This window comes from Gymnogyps californianus, chromosome 2, assembly GCF_018139145.2.
Source record: "Gymnogyps californianus isolate 813 chromosome 2, ASM1813914v2, whole genome shotgun sequence".
Classification (NCBI taxonomy): domain Eukaryota; kingdom Metazoa; phylum Chordata; class Aves; order Accipitriformes; family Cathartidae; genus Gymnogyps; species Gymnogyps californianus.
In genome coordinates, this window is record NC_059472.1 from 159,719,474 (window position 1) to 159,737,006 (window position 17,533).

The window sequence follows — 17,533 nt, forward strand, 5'->3', positions numbered from 1 at the left end:
AGATTTCTTTTTGGACAAGCCTTCTCAGAATAACACTGGCAAAGAAACAATCCAGCAATATTTCTCTTGGGTATTTTTTTTTTTAAATATTACTTCTGTCCGTCAGGGAATTCAAGCATTGTTATTCATGTTCCATTCTTCTGTTCTGACTAAGCAATTTATGTTTGCTTAAACTTTGAACTTGTCATCTAAATAATATAGAGTCTGTTGCAGACAGAGCTAAACATGTTTCTAGTTTCATGTGGTGATAGTTATAAGCAGCTGATTAGTGAAATTTTTTTAACAAAGATTAATTTTTCAATAGTTCAAGTACACTTTTTATTATTTAAAATATTGTCTTTTCCTTTTCCAATGAACTTTTAAAGGAATTTTAGAATTTCCTGGTTATCTTTTCATATCACTCCAGAAAACCCCAAATTAATATTTGCTCTTAAAATGACTATTTATTAATGCAATCCCTCGGACTTTTTATAATAGCAACTCTCCAGGCACTACAGAAACAAAGATACACTATTTAACTCCTATTACTATTGTTAGCCAAGATAAAGACATCCAACTCGTGAATCTCTAATGGCCCCAGGCTTATGCCATCTATACATCTGCTGTCTGGTGTCATCTAAAACCCCAAGCAAACCAAAACAGAACAGAAATTCTCTTTCCTATGTCAAATGCACCAATTCAGCAGTCCCTGAGGATACACTTGATCGTTCATTTTGATCTAATGTGTGTGCTGGGGGGGGAGCACGCCATTGTGTCAAGATAAGTGACACTAGGGCTGCTGAAGACTGAGGGGTATTATATACTGTGGAATTAGTATGATGATCTGTACACTTTCTTATGTCATTATTTGTGCTAGTAGCATTCTCAGAGCAAATTCTGTAGAAATGCAGCATTGGACAGTGAGTGAGCTTGGGCCATAGAGAGGCATATTTCTCTCTGGCATCACACAGATTATTGAAAAAAAAAAATCTTGCAGGCCTTACAATGATTCAAAAAAACCAAACCAAACCCAACCCCCTAAACAAACAAACAAGCTAGCTTTCCAGGCTGGACTAATAGAAGCAGTGGAAAAATTAGTTTTCTGGGGACTGCAAGAATAATTCAATCTTCCACAAGAGGTTGAATGAAGGCTTTTTGTGGGGAAAAGAAAACACTGATACTCAAGTACTGGCAACAGTAGGCAAAGATGGCTTCACAGGATACAAGATTTTGGGGAAAAAAGAAAGTAGGCTTGAAGAAAAGGCTCTTCAGGGAAAGAGATGGACCCAGAGGGAGCAGTGAAGACAGAAAAACAAAAGCACATAGAAGAGGCAGGGACACAGTGAAGTACCAGGAGGGTTGAGAGAGAAAGGAGATGAAGGCAAGCGAGGTCAAAGAGGCAGAGAAGAAATGGACCAAAACTGACAGAGATGGAAAGCACCACCATGCCTGGAGAGCAGGGAGACGGGCTGGAGTGGTACAAGGTTAATTGGAGCCACGCAACGGGAGGATTTTCAAAGCCAGGCAGGTCAGCAGCTCCAGCAGGTACTTCCGACACCTGGTGGATAAACGTTCACTCAGTGGTCAGTAGATAGGTGATTTTATCCCCCAAGAGTCTTGATACACACCTAGGCCTAATTAAATGAAATCAGGAACACATAGCTGAACATCAGCAAGTACTTCCCGGTAGTGTGAGCAGGACTGTTTCCAAAGGAAATGGGTGAAAGTCCTAATGCTGAGGACATTTATAAATAGCCTGTATGAGGCACTAGAAAATGTGCTGTAAGACATAATCCTGCCAACTGGCAAAAGGATAGACCACATGACCAAGAAGGTCTTTCCCATATGATCTTTTATGATTTTGCAACTGGTGCAGGGGTGATGAAAGGCAAAAAAAAAAAAATCCACGGAAGAGAGCACTCAGGAACAACGGTTGTGCAAGTTTGCTGCTAGAAAAGGTAACTGCAAAGGCTAAGTAAAAGAAGGTACAGATGCACGCGTGTTAGTACAGCTGTACACCACATTGGGGTCCTGGCCTACCACTGTACCTAGTATTGCCATACATGCAAATAGGAATTTGCGCTGAAGACTGTCTTTCTTGCCTTAATTAATATTCTGTCTTTGGAAGCTTTATCTGAAAGAAGTTAGGACGAGATCCCAATTCCATGTCTTCAAGAGAAGCCAGGAAGTTAAGCATTAAAGTTACAGATAAATACATTTTTCTTTGGATGCCAAGAGCCGTTGGCAGCCATGCAAGACTCAGCTAATGTTGCTGAACTGGTTTCCACTATGCATATTCTTCTCTGCTTTGTAACTTGCCAGTATTTGATGCTCAAGTCAGATATGCCATGACAATAACCAGTTTGCCTGATTAATATGATCTCTCAAGGAGGGGTTCAGTAAGAAAAGGAAATAAATTTTTCTTCAGAAAGGCAAAGTAGGCTGTTACAGGTCTATCAAAAAAGTAACCATCTTGCAAAAGTATCGACTGGCACTTCAGTCAGCTACTTCAGATGGACTCTGTCTTGAGGCAAGAGATTATGCTTAGCTCTATATGTGAAAGGGATGCACAAAGTTCCTGCTCCATCTTAAGTGCCTGAGCCACATCTGCACATCCTTAATTGCCCATGTTGGCAGAAGCTGATGCGATTCCTCTCTAATTCAGCACTATAAAATTGGTAGCACACAGAAGCAGCATACCTTGGAGAAATTCTGAATTTCCACTTGCTGAAAAGAACTTGTGCATACAGAATCTTAGAGAAACAGGAGGGATTTAACCAGTCAGCATTTCAAATGCATGCCACAGATTTCAAAGGGAGCAGACAAGACAAAATACTTTCATTTAAAGACTACTTCTTTATAATACAGAGATTTTCGTTAAACAGATCTATGACTCCTCAGACTAGCTGTCACTAAATTGAGAGCTTTCTTGGTACGTGGAAGAGAACTAAAACCTAGATTTAATAAAAGACCCAGAGGATGTAATGGCACAATTTTAGGTTTTGGAACCCCACAGCTGAAGGAAAACCCTAGAGAGAAATACGAAAACGTAGAGAAAAAAGCATATACAGAGAGATGGACATCTCAAAAAGGCTACATACACACTAGGCTAACAAAATATCCTTCTGTTCCTTTGTTCTCATTCTGGCCCTGCCAGACACACATTTCTTCCTCCAGTTTGGCACAGCTTCAGCATGTTCAAATATTCCTCTCTTGCAGCAGAGAAAGGAGCAACGATGGAGGTTTGTAAAAAATCTACCCTGCGAGAGAGTATGTTGGATATTCTCTAGGAATAAATACTGGATCAGGGAATCTTGAAGGCTGTAGGTACAATTCAGTCCAGTTTCTGCCTCCCATCAGGATTACAGACAGGTGAGGAGCTGTCTTGAGATGTCTTCTCAGGGCAGTTTTGAAGGTACAGAACTGCCTCTACAGGTACTTCAGAAAGTTTTCAGACTAAACAGAAAAGCATCTAATGAGTTCCAGTCATCTGGACTCAAGTGGGCTGTAAGCAGGGACTTTACGGAACACAGTTCTAGATCAACTGTCTGAAGTCCCCTGAAATGACCTAAAAGTAAATAATTCCTTTTTGGATTTGGCACTAATTTGAATTGGTAGATGTTTGTGCTACTTCACCATTAGTGCTGGTTCATGTTCTTTCCTGCCCATTTGTCTTCATAAATTGATTAGGAGAAAAGCTTACCAGTTCGCTTATAGTTTTCTAAGTACAAATTACCCCATTCGTCCAATTCACCCGTCTTAGTAACACGAAGTCTAAAACGACTGAGGCTCTCGGAAGCTACTTTAAAGGTTTGTTAATGCTTTCAGTCAACTGCCATTATGTAACAGCAAATATACAGGATTATAAATGGCTTTGCAAACAGCGTATTCATTTTTCAAGAGGTGGGAGACACAAGGACAAGAAAGGAATACTGATAGGAGATTAATAAATTGTGTCCTTACTGATTCAACAGAGGTTTATGAGCACAGTTATTGAGGATCAACAAACAAGCCAATCAAAGAAAGATTTTCATTTCAAATACCTCTTAGGATGTGCCTTGATTTAACTCATCAACATAGGTGCTTCCTTTTAACCTTACTGCACTCTTTCAAAGTATGTCAAACAGAGGCACTAAGGTCAGCTTTGCAGAGGTATTTTGCAATGCGAGGTACTGGAATAAGCACTGGAATTATCAAAATCAGATCAGTGATGGTGTAATCAACATAAGCTGCTGCTTTGGAAAATTCCAGTGGATATTCACATGCATCTTGACTTATTCACTGTATGTACCTAAATTTAGGGGCATTCAATTTCTGGTTGCTAGTTAAGCCAATATAGATCTTATTGGCTTGCTAAGTAATATCTTTAAAAAATAAATAAACCCAAAGCTTTGTGAAACAAGACACACATATTTCTAGTCCCTCCTGACACAGAGGTAGATCTATATGTGCATTCATTTGCATATGCCAAGGAATCATAAAAATATGCCAAATGAACCAAACTAAAGAAAGTGTGAAAACTAACTTCAGGGATGTTCAATAATTTCACCACAAAGATAAAAGCAATCCAGGACTCTGCTAAGCAAGAAAATACAAGCTCCTTCATCATGATCTGAATATGACTGTGACAAAGGCAATCTTGTGAAATTTTGACTGCAACTGATAATTTCAAACCTCTGAAAGAAGTCTGATTTGCTCTTCCAGAGAAAAATAATCTAATTCCCTCCAAGTTATGCAAGCACACAGCAGTATTCAGATCCTCTTGTTCCTCTCCGCAAAGCAGGCAAGCAGCAACTAGGCAGCTAAAAATGTCACAACAGGGCTCAAGAACCAACCTTTGAGTCCATCACAGTTTCTGCAACAATGACATCAACAAGACTTCAGCAACACAGCCAGAGCTGCATTTTGTAAAAGCACCAACATCGAAAGCAATTGTTGAAAAAATGAAGCCACCATGACTTAAGGCAGTAACAATTTCTGATGAAACACCACTTGCTACACTAGCTGATGCATCCCTTCCAGGAAAACTATCAGCAATGAGCAGACAGAAACAGCACCATCATTTATCTGGAATTTAACGTTCTTGATAATCATTAAATTGTTTCTCAACACTATGTCTTCAATGATTTCATATAAATAACCACACTAAAACCTTCTTCAATTTCATGGGACTGAGAAAAGTTTACCTTTTTTCTGTGGGAATTGTTTATTCTAGTCATTATTCACCAATTTAAATACGTCTTTGCCTATCCAGTAACTCAGTAAAACAGAATTCACTACTGATTCTGGGGATAATAAATTTCTTGAAAATATCCTTTACTCAGAAAAGAGTATCCCCATTCAAAGGAATATATCCTTGTATTGGTATTGCTGGGTATTTTTGAAAGTGGATGACACCTCAAAACCAATTAGCATGGCCTAGTTGTGTCATCTAGAAACATACGGGTCTTTCAAGATAAAGCACATGCAACACTGACATTTGCAGCACATTATGACAAATGCAGGCAACAACTTGTCAGAGGTGGAAACGTGTGCTGGATAACAGAGATCACATAACCAGAAAGTGGGACAGTCACCCCAAAGAGGTGTAAAACTGTGTTTTGGCTAGAATTTGAGATGTCACATTGGACTTGCAACAATTTAAATGACCCCGGATTTTCCTACCAAAGGCATCTGCCTCATCTTGAAACACACAGAGCTTTCTTTGTATTAAAGAATTTGCAAGAAAGTATTGCAACCTGGTTTGTATCAGAAATAGTGTGGCCAGCAGGACTAGGGGAGCGGTCATCCCCCTGTACTTGGCACTGGTGAGGCTGCACCTCCAATACTGTGTTCAGTTTTGGGCCCCTCACTACAAGAAAGACACTGAGGTGCTGGAGCGTGTCCAAAGAAGGGCGACGAAGCTGGTGAAGGGTCTAGAGAATAAGTCTTATGAGGAGCGGCTGAGAGAACTGGGGTTGTTTAGTCTGGAGAAAAGGAGGCTGAGGGGAGACCTTACCGTGCTCTACAACTACCTGAAAGGAGGTTGTGGCGAGGCGGGGGTCCATCTCTTCTCCCAGGTAACAAGTGATAGGACAAGAGGAAACAGCCTCGAGCTGCGCCAGGGGAGGTTTAGATTGGATATTAGGAAAAAATTCTTCACTGAAAGGGTTATCAAGCGTTGGAACAGGCTGCCCAGGGAAGTGGCTGAGTCACCATCCCTGGAGGTATTTAAAAGACCTGTAGATGTGGCACTTAGGGACATGGCTTAGTGGTGGACCTGGCAGTGTCAGGTTTACGGTTGGACTCAATGATCTTGAGGGTCTTTTCCAACCTAAATGATTCTATGATTCTACGAAAAAGGAAAGAAAACACTTGCAAGAGGCTCAAACCTTTGGAATTTGCTGGTCTCTTAAGCCCGAAATAGTGTTACTTTCAGAACACTCACCAAGGCCGATTTCTAAATAAATACACTGGCAATGATTTCATCTTTAGCCTACTTTTTTCCAGGGAGCTGTAGAGAAGCACTGCTTTATCTGTAATGTACCTGTGTTGAGTTTATGATCCAGGGCTGAGGGGCTCCCTGTTCTCGTGGCTGACTCTTGACTGGGATTCTCGTGCTGAGCTTCAGCTTCCCTCTCTGCCACAGGCAATCCTCTAGCCAGGCCACCTAGTTTAAGAGATGGCAGAAGCTTCACGTCCTGCCACCTCGCAAGCCCCACATATGCCCCAAAATGTGTTAAAGTAGGTTTGTGGGTCAGCTGCAGTGTGGGCTGCCGGCATATCCCAGCTTAGTACTGCAGCCATGGTGGGAGAGGTCTGATTGCACCTTTCTGCTTATTTTAGGAGCAGCCTAAGGCAAGCTTACAAAGTAATCTCTCTCTTTCTCTTTTGTGTTACCGGTAGTGCCTTTCTGTAGAAAAAATAAAATAAAAAAGATACTGATATGTTCACAGTGTGATTTCTAAGCTGACAGCAGGCCTTTAAGATGAGAGCACAGACATTATATTAAATATGCTCCATCACACATAATTTTTGTCTATTATCTTGTTCGTATTAGAAAATAGTTGTCATTTCTTTATCAGATCCCTTTGGAAACTCACTACTGTTGGACCCTGCCCTCTACTGACATGCTTCTCTTGTGAACACAATGCAGTCTGTTATATACATGCCATCCTAGATGGCATACTTTAAATGAGATGAGTCTTTTATGGAAAGAGAGGCAAAAAAAAAAAAAAAACGAATGATGTGAGGACAAAGCCTAAAATGCTAGTGATTTCTATTTGCTATGTCAAATAACTGGGAGAGAGGGCAAAAAGAAAAAAAAAATCAAATTTTCTTAATAACTATTAATTAATTCTTAATAATAATCTGAAGATAATTCATTGGGATCAATATAATTTTATAAGTAAGAGTCTGGATCACCTTCTACCCTTCAGAAATAAAATTGTTTTGTTTATAGTGCTTGTCAAGCCTGTTCTCTGAGTTTGATACAGAAAATATGCTGGACCTGGTAGAAGTTGCAGTGGTAAACAAGGAGCTGTGCCATTCTGCTAACCTGCGGCATTAGCACGTACGGCACAAAGCAGTGCTGGTGGCCAGGCAGCACTTCCACTCCCACCAGTCTGTGCCCTCTGCCCAGCACACACTATTATAAGTGACAAGAGAGTAAGCATTTTGATAACTGTTTTCACTTAAGGTCCTTAAAGTGGAGACAACATCCATTAAGATTTACAGTAAACTTCTGAAATAAAACTCCTTGTCAGTGTTTTACAGAGGAGACCAGTGGAGCTAAGTGATTTGCTCATGTAAGTCTGTACTGGCGGCAGAAGAGTGCACAGACTTCATCCTATGGCCATTTATTCTACGGGGTAACGACTCTCTTTACGTCGAGTACTGGGAAAGCTCAGCAGACTTGGAAGGAGGTGGAGCATCAGGACAGATGCCACCTGGTAATTTTGGAAGCAACGGGCCCCAAACCAGGGCCATTCATCCGGTCTGGTACACAGCTGCTTGCTTAAAATAGGCAGCTAACGGAAAAAAAGCTGAAGTCAGAGAACTACACCACGAAGACAGTAAAACTTCCCTGAGAAATAGCATTCTTCCCAAGTCATTACTATAGATGTCACTGGGGTGTGTGTGTGCGCTCAAGCAATTGTGTTTCTTATGCCACAGTTGTTCTACATTTACAACTGCAGTCCTGAGAAAAACCCTAACATGTTGGTTTCTCTTTCTGTAGGGTTCTTAGGTTATTTATTCCAGCCCAACTGACAGAAAAGCCAGAGTTACTGCGGGCACAGAGAATGCTTTATGCCCTCCATAAAATCATTTGACAATCCAAGGAAAACTTTCCCGAGTCTGTTGTTCAGATTCCAATGTGATTAATTGTATTCAGTGGGAGCTTTACCTGAGTAAGGACTGCAGGGTCTGACAATATCTGAGCAGGTCAGCCCAAAACATTAAAATGATTCATAACTCTAGAAATAAACATTTGGAAAAAAAACCCTGTAAATACTGATCAGCATCACCACTTGAGGGTGCTGCAGTAGTTCTTAAATATTAACTCAAAGATGTGCTACCAGGCAGGTACTGTACACAGAGCTACGTGGCAATAATTCACCTAATTATTTCCATGGAGGCACTCGGAACATTTGGAGCTAAATTTGCACAAAATACAGCTGAACAGGAGATCTTCTTCTGACATAGAGGTTTAAATCCTAAAAACTTCCTAGCTAACTGAGGTGATAAAATAGGATTCTCCTTAAAAAGAGGTGGAAAAAGGAAAAATTAAGTAGAACAAAAAAGGATCCTCAATTACGCAAGCGCATGCATTTCCAACTTCAAAAAATTCATTACAAGTATAAATTCTCAGCTCTGCACACACATTTCCTTTGACTGTAGTACAAGCAAATGTTTTCCAAGGCATATCAAATTGATTTTGCTATAAACTATTACAGGATTATAGTCCATTTGAATAGTCTTCACTACAGGAAACACACAGAACTAGTCTCTGTGGGAAATACATTGAATAGTCAGTAAAACACAAAGCAATACCAAAATACAATAGAAAATGGTTCAAAAAAGCCACAGCAACCTAAATGGAGAGTCTGAGTCAAACATTATCTAGGATTCTCCCATTTTGTAGAACATCCCTTTTATTATAAAAAACGTTATTTGCTCACGAGGATATAAAAACATGAAAAAAAGAATAGACGATAATGAAGTTAAAAGAAACTTATGAAATCACTATATATGTGAAAGCATAGTGACTGCACATAAAATGAGCTCTCGTTTGGAAAGCATATCCAATTCTGGTTCCTTTATCTGACCCTTATCAGACACTCAAGAGAGCTGGTCAGGAATTATTTGATGATACTCTTGGAAAACGCTGATCCATCGAAGTTAAAACTGCTGGTGGAAAAAGGGCTGGTTTAAAAGAAATTTCCCAGTTCAAAGACATTTGTGGAGGGGGATTTATTGCTTAAGGTTAGAAGATATAAATGGACCATTTTCAGACTGAAAATAACACAAATTTGTTTCCAAAAATGAAGTGATTTTGAAATCGCGATGAAGACTGAAAACAAAACAAAAAAAAAGTCTGAAATGAAAATAAATCATTTCAGTTGACCCAAACTAATTTTATTCTTTGGCTTGCCACAGAGCAGACATTTCCAAGACTGATTACCCATCCCAATTCAGAGCAGCAAAGTTTTTGAAGCCTTGAAACCTGAGTCCTTCTCAGCTCTAATCTCTTTGCTGGGTGCCTACTAGAACATGGTGGGTTGAAAGGCTTTCTAAAACTATTGAAAAAGGGTATGATTACCTGGACCTTGGTCTTGAAGTCAAAGTACTGCAATCAGCTAGAAGAGTAAGACTGCCCTGGTGCAAGGGAGAATATAATCTATGAACAGGTAAGTACTAGGAAGAGTCCTTTGCAATGAAAGGTAGAGAGTCACACCCTCCTTCCATGTCCTCTCCCTTAGGTGACTGTTCAACAACACGCTGCTGCTGAAGGTGATACCACCCATGATCCACAACACGCATTTCCCAGGGCTGTACTCACATAGATAAGAAACTGACTCAATTTTAAAAGAAGATGGATTTAACCCCAATGAACATCTTTACGCAGTACATACACACAGCTCAACAAATTCTTGTGCCTCACTTCCCTAGCAAAAGACAACAAAGGGAAAGCAATGAGATGAGGGTGAATGTATCAAGGAGAGGTGTGCAAGAGCCAGAAATTCTTTCTGCAAATGATATGATTAGCTACACACTTCTTCTTTGGCCTTAGCCCTCTAATAGACTGGAGTCATTTGGCCCCTATATTGCAACACTCAGCATCAGAAAAAGAGAGCAAAAGCTATTGTAGGCGCTTTACAGAGACAGGAGTAATCCCTGAGCCTATGTAGCAAGACACTGTCTTATTAGGGCACCTGAAATTGGAGCCAATATGTCAATATTCCCTTCTTTATAAAAAGTGTGTTAGAAATAGGCAGACATTCTTGACTTTATATGGGTTTTTCTACAGCCTATTCATTTCTACGTTGCACTGTTCAACTAGTTATTTTTAAATTTTCATTAGTTTTCACACAGTGCCCTGATTATTCCTCTGAGAATGGTAACCTTTTAAATACCTTTACACATGACTAACATTAGCGCAAGACCTACCCACTTCCCTCTACCAAGGTCACAAATACCAGATGAACATTTCCAATGAGCAAAATAAAAGATATGTATAATTTTTGCAAGTTAGAGAACTGCTATGAGGACTTTTTTTAAAGACAAAAATAGCAGAAGAAGGTAGAATACGATCTTGGCCTCATTTAAAACATGAGTCTATCTCACACAGGTTTATGTGGGGCTCCAGCTTGGCCTACACATATAGGAAGAGTCAGCAAACAGGCCACCGCCAAGTGATTTGGCTGTCAGATGCACAGACAGGAACCCTTGATTACTGCCTTGCATCTTTACTATGTGGGAAATTATGCTTACAGCAAAGTGATGCCTTTACCTGCTATTAACTTCAGTCAGACCAGGATTAAATTTTGGGCAAGCTGCTCTGATTCTGTTTAAGTTACCCCAGGAATAAAATGCGTGCATAATAACCTCCACCTACCCCAGAGGGGGCTGTGAAGATTAATGGTAGGAAAGCACCTGGATGCCAAGGACAGACATTTGTCCTAGTTACGTCTACATATGAAAAATGATCAGACTCTTTTGTCTCTCAGAAAATGGTCACAGTTACTTTAAAATATATATTCAAGCTAAGAGTTGTGAACTCAAAGACCAGAACAGTTGAAATGATTAACAAGTAACATGTAACACTGTAAATGTATTTCACTGGGAAAAGGTCAGCATTAGAGATATGAGACAGCCTTTTACATTAGAATAACTCGCCTTCTCTTCATCAGTCATGTATTTCCATAACTCTGTGCTTTCTTTCAGTCATCTTATTTAACAAAAAGGATTTATGTTTTGTGGAAAACAGCACTACAGAAAAGGCATATTTATTAAGTCTGCCATTGCAAAATCTTTTGTATTAGATACGTGTTAGCAGTTCTTAATTTTTTCAATAAATAATTTTATTATTTATTGCACAGTCCAACCTTATATTTCATTCAGTTTAATTACACCAGTAACACGCTGGGTAACATTTCCAATTTTCCTTCTGTAAATAACTGGTATCATAGCAAAAGCCTGTAAGAACTCATTACAAATGAGGAATGCTTGTGACTCGTATTAAGCCACTGTGGTTTGCTCTGCACAAATGTTTTTAAAAAATTCAAATCTTTGGGCTGAAATATTTCATTCAAAGGAACATGCAGTTGCTTTGTGTCAATGTACACAGGAAAGAGTGACAGCTGTGTAAACACTGAATTATGGCATACTGCAAAACACCCCAAACTTCTCCATAGAAGCATTTCAAAACATCTGCCTTCCTACAGGCAGGTCTGGAGCGCTGCATTTTGTGCGTAGCAGGGTCAGGATCTACCTTGCTTTCACTTTTGTGCAGCATCCATAGAAAGGGGACAACAAAGTGATTTCATTATTCCGGCTTCACAGTCTCTCTTCATGGCTTCACTAGATGAGCAGGAATACTGCTACTGTTGAGATAATTAGCACAGGCAATTAGTAAGAGATTGTTAATGTTTCACTGAAACACAAACAGCAAAAGATAAATAATTCCTCCCTTAAGATCTAAACCAGAAGAATAATTAACAGCTGGAGGGGAGGGGAAGCAAGAAGCTAGAACACACTCCAGAACTGCAATCTGCTATCCAATTTTTGCAGGAAAACATGTGTGTTCATGCATTATATCCTTTACTCAAGCATGTATCCTGCATCAGCAAAGCACCTGCAAAGTTCTCCACTGAGTTCAGTGATAGCAGGATTGCACCTGAAGTTGGAAATGCTCATCCTTAGAAATGGGTGATCCTAATAATGTGATCATATGGCCCAGCCCTGCAAGAAATGTTGTTCAGTCTGCACAGAAATCTTTACAAGATCAGGGCTACTGCTTTATATTAAGACAGTAACACTCTGGACAATCACCTCATGAACCAGCGCCCTCACCTTTACTCTGTGAAGAGCTACAATCCTTCTTTCACTCCTTGCTTCCTCCAGCTCTGTCATTCTCTTTCCTGTTAAGGATAAAGCTTGACTACCTCTAAATATTTAGTAACTTCTTTTGCTCCTCAGGGGGAGTGAAAAACATGCAAAATAGAATTAAGACTTATCAACAACCCTGTGTTTTAATTCAGGACCCCTAGAAAAAGCAGCTGAAACTAACCCATCCTTCCTTTCTTGCTGCCCCAGGTAGTGCCCTACCTCATTTCTCTTTAGAAGACATCTTTCCATGCTCTGGAGGGATTTTCCCTGTGCTCCCCTGTTTAGACACGAGTGCTTATTTATGTTCTGCTTTGAGACATCTTGGTTTTGAGCTTGTGTTTGGGTATGTTAGAGAAAGCTGTTTGCTGGGCAAAGAGCTACACACTGATGATGCTGTGTGTGAAGAAAGCACTGTCCATCATTTTCTGCCATTTACATATCTCTTCCAGAGCTCTGCCAAGCTTCAGGGCATAGCAGAGGAAGATACATGTACTTCACCCTTACACACAGCAATTCTGATTTACCATGTATCAGTACAAGAACAGAGGAGAGGTAGGCTTCCCCTTTCTTCTCTCAGGTCTTTAGGCAGCAGATGAGCAGGTTATGTAGCTAATAGCATGCGACACAGCTCTCTCGCTTGCCTCGTACAAGAAGCACCATATGCTCTTGCTTCCAGACTGTCTCTCCACACAGGATGGCCAGAGGGCTCTGCAATCCAGGGCAGCAAAGCACGGGAAGGCAGGAGTATAGAAGCAGTGTTTCTATGTCCAGCTACTTTCCTGTTTCTAGGATTACTGGTGAGCTGAGGAAGTATGGAATGATTCACATTCATTTCTTAAAATCATCAAACCAAATCAATGAGATGCTCCCTGTCTGCAGTCCTGAGTAAAGGGGAGTTCTGGAGGAAAAGGTAATTTATAAAGAACAGAATGGAAATACTGCCTGTGCTATGACAACTTATTTGTTTATTTAGATCTAAAATTATTAACAAATTTGCCTCTCCATGGGTCTCAGTGCCCTAACATCATTAACCACTCAATAAAATTTCAACAGCTTTAAAGTAATCAGTTTTACATAAACCCAGTCAGCCAGCCACTTTCACAGCTATCACTTGCTTCAGTGCAGCAGGAAGAAAACCAAAGTCCTCTCTACCTTTTGCAACATACTCTAATTCTTTAAATATGGGCTATTTCAGATCTGTGATTAGAAACACATTCCAGAGTCCTGGAGAACATTCTGCTAATTGCCTTAGCTTTTAATGGGCATACAGGTCAGGCACCCTTCTGATCTCAGCTCGATGATGCAAGCATGATCCTTGTGCTGGACAAGCTCCAGGCACAATAGATCATAACTGGCATCTTATGCACCACCCAAGACCTAAAAATGGCCAGCAGAGATCCTGGACTGGCCATGCCAAGCAAAATGTCTCCCTCAGAAGGAAAACCCGTGCATCTCCATAGCTGGTCTGTGAGAGTGTGACAACAATCTGGCCATAGATGACCAGGCATGGACAAGGCGGCTGAAAAGAAAGGTCAGCAGGCATTGTCCAAAGGGGATGAGATGCAATTCCTTCTTTCTAAGGCACAGATAATACCTGCTTGCTCATCCTAGCCTCAAGACCTCCATATTGCTGTAGAAGAAGTTCAGGCAGCTCACCTTCATCCACACCCAGACATGACCAGAGAGAGAAGCTAACTTCCAGCACTCCAGATTCACTTTTGAAAATGCTAGTAAATATGTCAGTGCTTATATATACATACGTGGGGACACACACATATACATACACAAAGCACTGGCATGGCAAAGTTTGGAACCTCAGTCCACACAGGAGACAAGCAGGGCTTCCAAACTCTTGACAGTCTAAAGCTGGAACCCAGGCTTGATCCAAAGTCCACTAAAGACAATGGCAGTCTTTCACAGTCTCCAGACATTAGGCCTCTATGTAGTGAAAGAAGAATTGAATTCTCCCAAGACTGGCAAATTAAACCCAGACAGGTACTGGCTAGAGGAGTAGAACATTTATGAGATACTATGTTCATCCCTGGGATTATTTATATGTGAGGAACCCGTTTTCTTGTTTATTTGTACAGAAAGTACAGCCACAGCACGCTTTTTAAATGAGAATTATTTTGATATTTCAGTAAGCTTTTCTACTTATACAATGGGGCAATATTTCACTCTCCTCCTGCACTCCGAATGTTACCTGTGATGCCCTTGTCTGTACACATCTTTCATGACTCTGGCACAAATGAGTACCACAGACATTTCAAAGCACCACCAGTCATTTCACTAGTGTACTACAATGCAGTAAGATATATGGCATATTGCAACTACAAAATACATTTTAATCTTTCCAAAACCTGCTTCCTGTTGATGACCCATAAAAGGGAGAAGTTCAGAATACTATTTCATTGCTTAGCTTCCCTACCCAAGCTCCTACATTACAAGCTGTGAAATGCTATGAGTCTGAATGAACCGACCATCTGCAATAACCAAATTTCCTCCTACTATTTGAAAAGCAAATATGCACAGGAAAAGCAATAACCTTCTGTGTATGTCAAAAGGGCAGAAGAATCCTTAAGTTCAGTGGCCTATTCATATAATATCAATGCCACAAACTTGTATTAAGTGGGCACTATTCTTTTGCAGCTGGAATTACACTGGTTTCCTTTTAGCAAAGCAATGCAAAAAACTAATGCAGCACAAAAAGGGTTGCATGAAAGCAGTTTTTTATACCACTCACTTTGCCCATTTCCTTACTGCAGATTTCCTTCCTATTTCTTACTGTCTCAGAACAGCAACCTTTGCTTTCTTAGATTAGCAATCCACCATCGGCATGATTAATGGAAATAGATTTGTCCCTACTGCTTAATGTTAAGCAGCTGAGGTCAGGTTATACGCTAATTTAAACTTCAGACAATCCTACTGGCGTCAATGGGATCATGTATGGAGCAAAATGTTGCTTCAGTTGCATTTCTGTCTCCTGAAGCCTTCCACTGTATCTTAACATATATCTTTGGTGATGTTCTAATGGGTACATAGCAATGAGAGTCATTCACAGCAGATGGTATTTTGCACTGCTGCTCGCAGATTGCAGTACTTGGATTTGCCAGTCACATAACAAACAACTGGCCTAAAAGCAGACAATAAAAGCAGGAGATAAAAACCCAACATGTATTTTTGTGGAGCAGCAAAACTAGTGAAGCAAACTTTTCTATCAAGACATAGCTAATGGTTAGATTCTCTAGTGTCTAATGAGGTACCAGCTCTGACTGAAATTTGTCCTGCAGGTGGGGCATTTCATAACAGCTCTTCCTTTATAAGGCCTCTAGTGCTTGATAAGACCAAAAATTACACTGCAGTCTCCCTTCAAGGGTCTATGAATTGTGTCTTTTCTTACCAGACTACCTATTTTCAAAGAAAACTGTGGCAATATAGACTTCTACCCTCACATAGCTTTGCCAGAGTTGGTTATAAAATTACTGAAATAGGGAAAATAAGACAGAAACACACAAGCACGACTGTGAATGCCTCACCTTCTTTGGAAACCGGAAAAAAACCCAAGAGAAAGCATTAGAAAAGTATACTTACTATCTACAGTTGGGGTCTTCAGGCAATGGAATTAAGCATGCTTAAAACTTACAAGCTCTGAAATCACACTCTGGAAGGGTATCCTTCTCTCCACTGACTATAGAGAGCCCAGGTTCCTCCCTAAGGCACCTGAACTGAATGCCTAGAAAGAATATCCCTTAAGTTGGCAATTCTGGAGAGAAAAAGCTCTGTGGATCTAGTGGATCCCCCAAAACATTCCCTTCCATGGAGCCAGGGAGTTTCCATTGAAGTGTGATTGTCAAGTTTTAACGGTCTCTGGATATTAGACAGTCTATGAGCAGACCCACAAGCACTATGTGGTGAAGCTCATTCTAAAGGACTTCTAGGGAAAGAAGCAACTGGATCGTTTATGCTGAAGCAGAGCTGGCACAAAACCAAGGAGTGGCAAGATTTCAAAGGTACGGAGCTTTTGTGAGACTGTTCTGGCATAGATATGACACATCCTCTGGGATATTTGTGAATATTAAGATGTGGTGTGATGTGAGTACTGTTCCAGCAAGAGAAGGATGCTGCGTTTGGCCAAAACAATTGCTTCTTACATCAGTTCAATGTGCACAAAACAAACTGCACCACATGTACAGAAAAGTCATCACCTTTCCTGCACTTGTCACTACTGGAAGGCCATTTGGGACCACACCTTCAACTTTATTTCTGGTAATGCTCCATCCCAAGCTCAGCTGCAGTCACTGGGGTTCTGTTCTGACATCAGTAGGATAACCAATAAGCAAGGACTGCATGCATTTCCTGAAATGTCTCAGCAATCTTGTCAAATAAATGAGCACAACTAGGGAAATACTAAGAGATGCAGAGTTAGAATTAGTGAAAGAAAAAGGAGGTTTATTATTTATATTCCAGCAGCATGTAGAAAACCCAACTGTGATCTGAGTCTCAGTGTGCCAGACAACATATAAACATACACTGGAAGCCAATTTTGGCTCTGAAGAGCTTACAGTCTTCAGAGGCAAGACAGACAGAAGGTGAGAAAAGAAACAGAGAAAACGAACATACACACAGCAAAATCAGTCACAAAGCTAAGAGTAAAACTCTGTCTCCCTCCAAATACTGAAGCCTCTCCTCTGTCCAGTCTGTCATACTGCCTGCTAATCAAAACAGTTTGACATCTTGAATGCATTCACTTTCCATAGGATCTTTGCAAGCTAAGCTATGAGGAGCCCCAAGCAGAAAGCAAGCTGAATCACACCTCCAGAAACCAAAATGATCAGTTTATTCTGCTATAATTCTTCATGAATCCACACTAGGTTATTGCTCCTTTGTCCTTTACTTCTCTTTTACCATCTTTTTTTTTTTCCTAAGTAGGTCACCTCATCTCCTGAAGTATGAAGCCATAAGA